Below are 11,055 nucleotides of genomic sequence, written 5' to 3'. Positions count from 1 at the left end.
CAATATTCAATTCCCAATATGGAAACGTTTCCATATTTTCCATATGACAACTTATTCTTATTAGAATCTTATCTATTCGTAATAGTGTCGATATGGTCCATCCAATATGGAAACATTTCCATATTTTCCATATGACAACTCATTTTTAATAGAATCTTTTCTATTCATAATAATGTCGATATGGTCCACTCAATACCATGCTTCCAACTACTCACAAGCAACCAATCCTCGTCGAACTTTGGATTGTCCTTTGATAGTTATTTAATTATTTTAGTCAAAACCGATTCTAGTCCCTTTTCCCTCTAAATGCGCTAGACATTTGGAAAATTTTAGAATGGTCAAATATCCAAACATTGGCAATCAATCCTATACCCGAAGCGTATGGGACACGATGCATAATGTCTTACATAAAGATTTGATACTTTATCAATCTTATGCAATAATATTTTATTTGCTATGTTCTCAAAATTCGAATTGTGACGAGGAATGCCGTAATCATAATCGAAATTTTAAGAACACACTATGTACCTTTGACTAAATTTATTAACATTCCACAACCTAAGCCTTTAGATTTGAAATGAAGCATAATATTCACTCCCTTAATTATAGCAAAACAACTTTACAACCCTTACGACTTTGCAAGGTATAACTCTTGTTTTCTATAATTAATATTGCCAACTTGCAATACGTGCCTTAATAATCATACAATCATAACATTTATGCTCCCACTATCATGATGATTATTATAAACATAACACTTATGCTCCCACTAGCCTCGACATGTATTCATAAACATCTTAACTTTCAGAAAAACAAAACCTATGAATTTCATAAGTCCATGTTTCTAATACTTAATGCCTTGATAACCTTTTATGTAACGCCCGTGTTTCTAGGCTAGGCATTAATGTTGACATAATGGTCTAGGTTAACCTTTGTAACTCATTTAGAAGAAATGAAAAGGAATTATGTGAATTTTATGTGAATTATGTGTTTTATGCTTAATTATTAGGGTTTAATTAATTCAAAATAAACATAAGCGTCAAAATTAAAGTGTGAGATAAGCCCGATATCTTTACATAAAGTTATAGTGGTCGAAAAAAGGATTTTGGGGATATAAAGAATACCAAAATCCGAGTTATAACGAAGAAGTTATGACCTATTGAAGTTTCGCGACAAAACCGGCACGGTGCTGAATGTCGTAAAAAGTGAGTTTTTGATAAACTACTTTTTAGCCTTAGTAATCTAAACGAAAGTCGTAGTATTCGTTAAATCGAGAAGTTCGATAAAACGCCCAAATCTGACTTCGTATGAGGAAGTTATGATTTTTCGAAGTTTCAGCGTAGCAGTAGACAGCTAAAAACTCGAATTTTAGATCGAGCGATTTTTAGCCGACACAACCTAAACGAGAATTGAAGGTCTCGTCATTAGGAGCACAACGGTAAAAAGTCTGACGAAAACGGACGTCGGATGAAGAAGTTATGAATTTTTAACGGATTTCCTATCCCGGTCTGTTAAAATTAATAATATAAAATTTAAAGTCAAAATTAGCCGACGAAGTCTAAACGGAAGTTGTAGATCGTAATTTTAGCTACGTGTGCATATAAAGAACGTCAAAAACGGAGCTCGTATGCGAAAGTTATGAATTTTAGAAGTTTTGGCACGAAAACCGAGAAATTTTGCATAGTCACACAATTGCCACGTCACCCTCGCTTAGAATGTGACACGTGTCCTGCTGAGTCACCTGGCTGCTGAGTCATTAGGCTGCTGAGTCACCGAGGCTGCTGAGTCATGCGAGCCACGTGCCCTCTTCTGATTCGACCGAGGAGGAGGCCCAATCCGAAGCAGCCAGCTCCCCAGCCGAAGCTTCGCCCAGCTGCCGCGTGTGTCCGAGCCTCGCATAGCCTAGCTCCGAGTCTCGCAGGTGCGCCAGCAAGCCGCGGTCCACTTAGAAGCCGCCAGCGAGCCCTCGCATGTGCGACCCAGGTGCGAGCCATGCGAGCCATGTGCGCAGCCACCCCCTGCGAGCCGTCGGATCTCCGAAGCGTGCCATCTTCTCAGCCGTTAGATCAAACTTCGGACCCTATAAATAGAAGGGTACCTGCGAGGGTTTCCGGTTACTTTTGGAATTTTGCCACTTTTAGCCCCTTTCTCCATATTTTCTTCATCTTAACATCCCGCAAAGCCCCGGTATCGATTGTAAAGCCCGGAATACCCCACGAAGTGCCCGAGAAGCCCGGAAAATTTATCTTTTCGGTTTCAAAGCCCGACCTTTCGCAGAGCCCGGTTTCTCAATAAAACTCCCGGTTTTATTAGAAACGATCGTTTTAGGAAACGAATTGCTGCCCGATTTTCACCAAAATAGGTGAGTGTGTAGTTACTTTCAATTTACACATAGATATGAAGTATTTACCTTGAAATATGTGTTATGTGTAAATATATTAATTGTTTGACTGAGGTGACTGTTGAATTGATGTTTTATACAAGTTTTAAACTGTATATGCTTTTTATCTACAAAATATGTTGGGTAGAACATGGGTAGATGAAATAGTGGGTATGATGAAAGGTGAGTTGGATAAAGGAGATGATCAATAATATTGATCATGAGTTGAGGGTGAGTGGTGAAAATTTGAGAGAATCACTTACCCAAATTGTTGGCCCCCGTCATTCAGCAGAGTATGGATGACAACCATGGACTATTCTAGACAGTCTATGGAACACTAGCAGGCCCGCAACCTGTAGGTGTAATGAACTATATGTTCATTTGTTGTACTCTAAAACCCATTGACATGTATTGCAGGAGAGAACACCTGTAAATAATATTGTCGATAAATGAGAGCTATGGACTTAGCACATGTTGAATAAACTTTGGCAGCTATGGAATTAGTGCCCGTTGTATAAACCCGGTCACGAGGTGACTTTGTGTCTATTCCTTAGGATGAATCCTTAGGAAGGAGTGATAGTTGATTCTTAGGGTAAACCCTTAAGAAATAAATAAAATAATGGGGTTTGGGGTAGTTAGGTTGATTGATTGATGTATAAACATAATAAATTTATGTATTGTGGGTTGAAAACCCTATATGCTCACCAGGCTTCCAAGCCTGACCCACTCAGCTGTTTATATTACAGGTAGAGGACCCCGAGCATAGTCGGATGATGATGATGAGTGAATTTTGGATTATAGGCCAGTAGTTACAAATAATTGTCGTAAGGCTTATAATGTCTTGTTTATGCTTTTGATCTGTATTGGAACATGACATCCCGAGGTTTTGATATAAAAAGAAATGATATATTTCTTAAAGAAAGGTTTTGACAAACTTTTATCATATTTTGTTTTGGGGACCAACTCCGCAACATCTTTTATAAAGATTTCTCTGATTTGATTTTTAAAAAGCATAAATTAAATCGGTCTTTTCTGGCCGAGAAATTTGGGGATGTCACAGTTGGTATCAGAGCATTAGTTTAAGCGAACTAAGAAATTGTAGAATTTCTAGACTTGAACTTAGAATGCTAAGTGATGATTGTGAGATGTGTGTCTACCATATTTTAGACACGAGCACTAGTTTATTTTAGGGAAGATGCCTAAAATTTCCTTATGTGCTAAATGTTTTGTGTTATAGCTATAATGATGCTATTATTTGTTCGGATCTATGGTCTGTTGCCGACCGGATCTGGAAACCTTGTGTGTGTAGGATTCTAAACGTATGACTACGATATTGGAACTAACATATAACCGTTTCGAAGACTTAACATCTAACAAAAAAATGAAGATCTAAATTCACCTACGATTGGTGTATAGATCGAAATGCCGAGTACTAAAAGTGGGTTCGGAAGTGATAATCCACAACCTGAGCCAATCACGATGACTGGAGTGCAGGCAATGGTACGTACGATGTTAGGTGAACAGATGGAAGAAACAAAACGTTTACTTCAACAAAGTAAGGATGAACTTATTGTGCCAAAAGGTCAGACATCTGTTCTTGAGGCAACTATTAGGGCTGCTAAGTCTATTGAGGAAATGATCAATGACACAACCGCAAACAAAGTTGAAGTTGGCAAGAAGAGGAAATTTGAGGGGTCTTTAAGGCCCAACAAGAGCAACATATCCTCAAAGTTTGGCAAAAGAAGAGATAAAGGAAAATGGTTCGGGAGGTGCAAAAATAAACACTCTGGGAATTGTGACGGGAAGGTGAAGTGCTTTAAATGTGGAGAAATAGGGCATTATGCCAATAAGTGTATGATTCCCAAGGAGGTGTGCTACGATGTAAAGAAGAAGGCCATATTTCTAAGAATTGTCAGAAGAACAATGAAGTAACAAGGCCAAGTGCACCATCAATGCCAAAGGAATTTCAGGATATCCTTGAAGAAGCGATTAATAACACTAGGAAGTAGAAGTCAAGACTTGATACCCGAAGATCAAGTTACGAAGTAGTAATGTGAATAGTAACAAGTAGTTTAACCTATGAGAGGCATAGTATAGGGTAAACTTGAACCTTTGTGTAATCGTTTCAAGGAAATAAAATAAACCCTGGTTTTGTCGTCTGATGAATAGAATGGCTGGTGTAATTTTTGAAGTTGTCCTAATCATCTGAAATTTCCATCACCAACCAAGTTGAAGTAGAGTTGATCATTGAAGATACGCGTGAAAGAAGTCCTAGTAGAGTCTAGGAAAATTTTATGATTAATTGGACACATTTGTATGTGTTAAATTGTTTTGTGATTTTAGGACTTAGGGACTGCGAGACAGTACTTGGGACGAGTATGAGTAGGTGTGAATAGTAGTAGAGATCTATACTACTGGAAGCACAGGACTCGCACTTGGATCAGGGAAAGTCACAAGGTTACCAGGAAGCTATTATTTGATTCCGTCTTGTTCTAGTCTGTCGTTACCATCGTTTCGGTAATGACTAAGAAGATGATTGTTATTCCGACCTTAGAGGTCATATCAAATTGAGTCCGACTACGATGAGTTTATTATGTGGTTCAGAGAACCAAGTTCGATGTAACATTTGACTTAAGACAGAAGATTGAAATGAAAGATGATCAAAGCGATCAATAGAAGTATCGCACTCATTGTTAAAGAAGTTGGTAGTTAGAAATGATACATTTTGAACGGTGATTGTATCGCATTAGAACATGAAGGAAGGTATAATTTTTTCTTAAATTGTCCCTAGGAGATCTGAGTCTAAGTAGTGCAGTATACAATGAGAGATCATTAGAACATGACCCATCGGTCTGTTACAATAAATACTTATTCCAAGAAGAAGGAGGAGTCCTCAATAAGGATTTATTTTGTAACTCGAAGGTTACAATTGAAAGTCCTATGGAGATCTGAAGCTTTTTAGGATTAGCTGGATATTATCGCTGATTTATCTAAGGCTTTTCTTCGATTGCGACTCCATTGACAACTTTGACCCACAAAGGAGTTGTCTATACTTGGAATGAGAAGCATTGGAAGCTTTGAGAAGTCAAAGAAGAAGTTGTGTGAAGCACCGATTCTTTCATTACCTAGAGGAGTTGATGACTTCACAGTTTATAGTGATGCCTCTGGAGTTGGGTTAGGATGTGTTCTGACCCAAATGGATAAGGTGATAGCATATTCATCGAGGCAATTGAAAGAGCATGAAAAGAACTACCCCACTCACGATTTGGAGTTGGCAGCGGTAGTATTCGCCCTAAAGATATGGAGGCATTATCTTTATGGCACAAAGTGTAAACTTTTCACTGATCATAAGAGTCTTCAATATCTCTTTAATCAGAAGGAATTGAACATGAGGCAACAACGCTGGCCAGAGTTACTCAAGGATTACGACTGTGAGATACTTTACCACCCTGGTAAAGCAAATGTGGTTGCTGATGCTCTCAGTCGGAAGGTAAACCTTGAAAAGTAAAGGCCAAGAGCGTTGAGAATTGAAGTTGTCTCGACAATTTTGGAAAGTATAAAGAAAGCTCAAGAGGTAGCTTTAGAGAAAAATGACCGAAAGGAAGCACGTTTGGGCAAAACGTTAGTATTCGGTACAAACAACCAAGAGTTGAAGGTATTCCAAGATAGGATTTGGGTACCTAAGACGGGCGGAGTAAGAGATCTTTTGATGGAAGAAGCTCACAAGACCATGTACTCGATTCATCCCAGCAGTAGAAAAATGTATAGGGATTTAAAACCCTATTATTGGTGGCTGACGATGAAGCTCGATGTTGCTAGGTATGTGGCCGAGTGTGTAACTTGTGCTAGGGTTAAGGCACAACATCAGGAACCGTATGGGAGTTTAGAACCTTTACCCGTACCCATAGGTAAATGGGAAGACGTCACCATGGATTTTGTGACTAAACTGCCCAGAACAAGGAACGGTCACGACATAATTTGGGTAGTCGTTGATCGCTTCACTAAGAGTGCGCATTTCATAGCAGCCATCGAGAAATGGTCTATGGATAAACTCGTGAATTCTTATGTGAAGGAAGTGTGAGGCTTCACGGTGTTTCATTAACGATTGTATCCAATTGTGACAGCCGTTTTACCTCAATGTTTTGGAGGAGTCTATAAGAGGAAAAGCAATTTATGGGACTTGAAATAGTCCATTAGATTGCTGAAAAGTTGTAAGTGATTAGGAAAAAGATGTTAGCTGCTCAAAAGAGCTATGCTGACAAGAAAAGACAACCGATATCATTCGAAGTTGGAGATTCGGTTTCACTTAAAGTCTCGTCGTGGAAGGGACTTATAGGATTTGGTAGAAGGGTAAAGTTGAGTCCAAGGTTTATTGGACCATTTAAAGTTCTTCAGAGAATCCGGAATCAAGCTTACAAGCTAGAGTTACCGGAAGAACTAGAGGGTATTCATAACACCTTTCATGTGTGTTATTTGAGAAAGTTCACGGGAGGTGTGCCCGACATAATTCCCATTTCTGAGTTAAGGTTGGACGAGAACAAGAGATTAATTGGAGAACTTGAGGCAATCATTAACCGTAAGACTAAGAAGTTGTAACATAAGATAGTCGATTTAGTGCCTGTACGTTGGAAACTTATAAATGGGCCAAATCCCACCTGGGAAACGGAGAGTGGCATAGTGAGTCGCTACCCGTAGTTGTTTGTCGTTGTGTGATTCCGGGGACGGAATCATCCTAAGGGGGAGAGAGTTGTAACGCCCGTGTTTCTAGGCTAGGCATTAATATTGACATAATGGTCTAGATTAACCTTTGTAACTCATTTAGAAGAAATGAAAAGGAATTATGTGAATTTTATGTGAATTATGTGGTTTATGCTTAATTATTAGGGTTTAATTAATAAAAAATAAAAATAAGCGTCAAAATTAAAGTGTGTGATAAGCCTGATATCTTTACATAAAGTTGTAGTGGTCAAAACAAGGATTTCGGGGATATAAAGAATACCAAAATCCGAGTTATAACGAAGAAGTTATGACCTATTGAAGTTTCACGACAAAACCGGCACGGTGCTGAATGTCGTAAAAAGTGAGTTTTTGATAAACTACTTTTTAGCCTTAGTAATCTAAACGAAAGTCGTAGTATTTGTTAAACCGAGAAGTTCGATAAAAAGAACGCCCAAATCTGACTTCGTATGAGGAAGTTATGATTTTTCGAAGTTTCAGTGTCGCAGTAGACAGCGAAAAACTCGAATTTTAGATCGAGCGATTTTTAGCCAACACAACCTAAACGAGAATTGAACGTCTCGTCATTAGGAGCACAACGGTAAAAAGTATGACGAAAACGGACGTCGGATGAAGAAGTTATGAATTTTTAACGGATTTCCTAGCCCGGTTTGTTAAAAATAATAATATAAAATTTAAAGTCAAAATTAGCCAACGAAGTCTAAACGGAAGTTGTAGATCGTAATTTTAGCTACGTGTGCATATAAAGAACGTCAAAAACGGAGCTCGTATGCGAAAGTTATGAATTTTAGAAGTTTTTGCACGAAAACCGGAAAAGCATAAATTAAATCGGTCTTTTCTGGCCGAGAAATTTGGGGATGTCACATTTTATCAAGGCTTTTTGAACTTATACACCTTTACCTTAGATAGTTCATATATGTAGTCTAAACAATTAAGACTAATTGCCAAACTTCACAATTCAAATCATGGAAAGGGATACCGTAACCATGATCGAATTCGAGAATGCAAATTTACAATCACTATCTTCTTAAAATCTTTCTTAGTGAAATCATTTCCTCACAATCATTTTCATGAAGGAGGAAATCTTATGACACTTAAATTTAAACGGTGTTTGTGTTCCTATCCATGTGAATTTGTTAAAACCAAAGTTTACGACAAATTCAACCTCATATGGACCGAACTTTCTTAATCTTGATTTCTTGCCTTATGGTAGCACAGCTGCCCACCATGTCTTCCAAGTAGTCAACCAGCTCATCCTTTCCTATCAATGTACTTTTCATTGATCAAGATCCTTGCCTTTTATGCATTCAAATGAGAACTCATGGAACTCGCATGTATAATTAACTCAATTGGAGTGGCACAGAAATAATGTCAACATGATAGGTTGTAAACCTCAACTCGTGTGCTAGTGATGATCGATAAGGTTTATTTGATTTGTTCTTGAAACCTTTCAAGACCATTAAGACTCCCACGGACTCCTTGACATATAAGATTCTCTTGTCAATAACCATTTCTTGACAAACAAATATTCAAGAGTTAGTGTAGCTTTTATCAAAACACTTCATAAATTGGTCCTAGTTGGTCTTCGTCTTATCCAAGACATCACAACTCTCCATATTTGATGAATGTTATAAACCTTCTTAATACTTGTCACTCAATGTCACAATCTTAACTCTAAGACTTGTTTTGGAACGAAGTATGATTGACTTCTTGATTTAACCATTTCTTCAATCCTTGATTCCTCTTCTTAGACATACAATTGTACTAAGACTCACTTAGAGGATCAATTGAGATATGGTTCTTAATCATTAAGACCTATCATAAAGCATAAAAGCTACTCTCCCTTCTTCTTAGAATGGAGAAACTTTTATCTTTCTGCCTACTTGATTCTTCTTATTCGTTTTGCTATTGATTTAAACCTTTTTAATCAATTCCAAATTACATTAAATCTTATAAGTATAATCATATTTACTAAACTTTTAGTAAATCATGACGAATATCTTGTTACTCTTATGGTGGACTTGATCAACACACAACTTTGTGTACTCGATCTCCTAGTCCTTCACTTGACACTTTGTCAATGAATTAGTCTAATTTCCAAATATGAAATTTCTCATTCATCGTGCAACCAAGTTGCATGATTCCAAGTTTCTGTCCAATTGAACCTTGGGCGATGAGAAACTCTCCCTATTTGGTAAATTCTTGACTTTTCCATAAACACCATAAATAAGAATCATATCCATTTTGTTGTAGAAATATTCAAACATCAATTTTCATAACGATTTCATTGCAAGGAAGTAAACAAATAAATAAATAAGTCAAACCAAAATTTATTTTATTTATAAAAGCAGCGGAAACATTTGTCCTTACAATGCAAAATCCATTGAAAACTATGTATTTCAAAAAGAAAATTTCTAACTCTATCATAACTATCTAAGCTCAAAATCTAATCTTCAAGTCCATGCGATCAAGATCCATTTCTTGTGATTAGATTCATCTTGCTCTTTCACCAAGCTTCATTTCTTTTCACTGATCCTGCAAAACATTTAAATGCAATCTTATCACATCATGTATTAAGAATCAATCAATAGGAACTTAACGGAGTTAGATAGTGGATTTTACCTGAAGCGCAGCCATACTCTTTGACTCTCCCATCTTCTGGACTCTTCAGGCTCTTTGGGCAGACTTGTATCCAACGCCCGTTCTTTTGGCAGCAAACGCAGGTCGTTTCTCCTAGAACGTCATCAGAAGCATGGTCGGTTGACTTTCCCAACAAATACGCTCCATTGCTTTGCCAAATCATTTCTGATTCAGTAGCAATGAGCATGTAAGTTAGGTCAATGAGGTTGTCATCATGATCCATCATATAATACTTTCTTTTGAACTCATTATATGATTCAGGAAGTGACTGCAAAACCCAATTCAAAACCAACTCATCCGGGAATGACACACCCAACATTATCAACCTATCAATGTGTGATTTCATTCCTAGAACGTGGGCACACACGGGTTTACAATCTTCATGTTTCATTTCCAATAGGGCTTTAGTGATATTGAACCTTTCAATTCTTCGATCTTGTGGGTTAGGGAGAACAATTGGAGGAGGTGGAGGAAGTGAAGCATGATTTCTTGTTCCTCGATCGAATCGTGGAATACCATCTTCATGTGGAATGCTTGTTCCACGGGATTTGGGAAGACCATAGTTGTCGAACTTTGACATCTACAAAATGGGAGAAAACGAATTCAACTTAGTTGATTGATTGAGTCCTTAGAAAATCACCCAAATGAGATACTAAGGCTAGGACCCAACACAATATTCTACAACTCAGGAGAGGGATGTTGTAACCCAAATTGCAGAACATTTGAAGGTAAGTGAATGACGATTCACTAACTTCCACCATGAAAAACGAAAAAGAAATTTAAGTTTTAAATCTATGAAAACTCTTAGATCCTATGAGATTCATTGAACATTTCACTGGCATGTTTAAATCTCGATATGCCCCTCTTGTTTGTGACTGGGATGCTGAGGATCACAAAGCGGGTGTGAATAACCATGCAAACTACATGGTGCCCCCACATGTTATAGTCACCTATTCGATGTGCCGGTAAACCACACACGTTCCACCGAACTATGACAAACATTGAGTCACCCTTTGCTACCTTTGCTTAGAACCATTTAGTGTGCCGGTAAACCACACACGCTCCACTAACGTCTTCGCAAGGGCACAAAGCGTAATTTCATGGAATTGCATCAATTCACTTTTGCCGAAGTAACTAAGATTGGGAATTTGTAAAACATTTAGTTACTTTTGTACTTCATTATACTTATAATGGAAGGTTTTGTCCTATCCTACCCGTTCTGCTAACGACCCTCCACTAGTCAAGAGTGCGGTGGGTAAGAGTAGATACCCATTCAATCGCCATTTTATAGGCAATTT

The sequence above is a fragment of the Lactuca sativa genome, chromosome 4 (genome assembly GCF_002870075.4).
Source record: "Lactuca sativa cultivar Salinas chromosome 4, Lsat_Salinas_v11, whole genome shotgun sequence".
NCBI lineage: Eukaryota > Viridiplantae > Streptophyta > Magnoliopsida > Asterales > Asteraceae > Lactuca > Lactuca sativa.
The sequence above is the reverse complement of the archived record's forward strand: the minus strand, read 5'-3'. Positions refer to the sequence as shown.